This window comes from Brassica oleracea, chromosome C6, assembly GCF_000695525.1.
Source record: "Brassica oleracea var. oleracea cultivar TO1000 chromosome C6, BOL, whole genome shotgun sequence".
In the NCBI taxonomy this organism is placed as follows: Eukaryota; Viridiplantae; Streptophyta; class Magnoliopsida; order Brassicales; family Brassicaceae; genus Brassica; species Brassica oleracea.
The window spans coordinates 24,610,304-24,611,398 of record NC_027753.1 but is presented as its reverse complement, the minus strand read 5'-3'; positions in this window follow the sequence as shown (position 1 = coordinate 24,611,398).

Sequence of the window (1,095 nt, the reverse complement as noted above, 5' to 3'; positions counted from 1 at the left end):
AGCTAGCTAATCAAATGCCAGACACATTTTCTGACCCGAAAAAGAATGACTAAGTCATATATAAACCAGCTTGTAAAGCACCAACAAATTTGATGTCCAAGAAGAGACACAGTCAAGTTGCTACAGAGTCTAGACAACGTATGAAACATGGTAGACTAATAGGTTCCAAAAGATAAGAATCCTCGGAAACAAAAGAAAAGTGCAGAGAATGATAATCAAAATCCAAATCCGAGGTTACTAAGAAAACCATCCCAGACATGGAGATAAGGCCTGCCGGCTCTAAGGTACAAGTACCAAACAATGTAGCTTGGGACGTCAAGCTGCAAAGTATTAAATGTCCTGATAATAATGAATCTCAATCGATTATATCATGTCTGGAACATAATGGAACCAATAAGGAATGTCGACATAAGATGATTTATTTGTATACAAGGTAGCAGTAGCACTTGAACTTATGAATATAAGCAAAGATCATGAACCCACGTCAATATAAGAGTTCACACTCGTAAAACAGATTGGATTGAATGGAAACGTGAGGTTAAATAGTTTAAGGAAGAAGGGCGTATTTGGTCATATGATTAAGACGTCATATGATGTTAAAACCAGTGGATATAAATGGGTATTGTGAGGAATAGAAATCGTGAGATATAAAGCTGATGTTGCACAAGGATTCTCACAAAGACCAGTAATAGATTATGAGGAGACATACTCCCATGTGGTGGATGCAATTACTTTTAGATTTCTCATAAATCTGGCTATATAAGAGAGAAAATTAGACTTGCAGCAAGTTGATGTAGTGACTGCATATTTATATGGTCCACTGGATAATGAAAGTACTAGAGGGTATTGAGCTGAAAGTACAACAAGTTCTCGAGAACAATATTGATAATCATCAAAGTATATGATCTGAATATCATAGGAATCTCTGGATACAATTTCCAAACAGTTGAATATCTCAAGAAAGAGTTTAAGATGAAAGATCCTTGGAAAACAAAGTTTTGTTTGAGATTACAGCTTGAGTACATTAACAATGAAATCCTTGTGCATAAAATAGTATATACAGAAAAGGGTACTCAAGAGATTTAATATAGACCA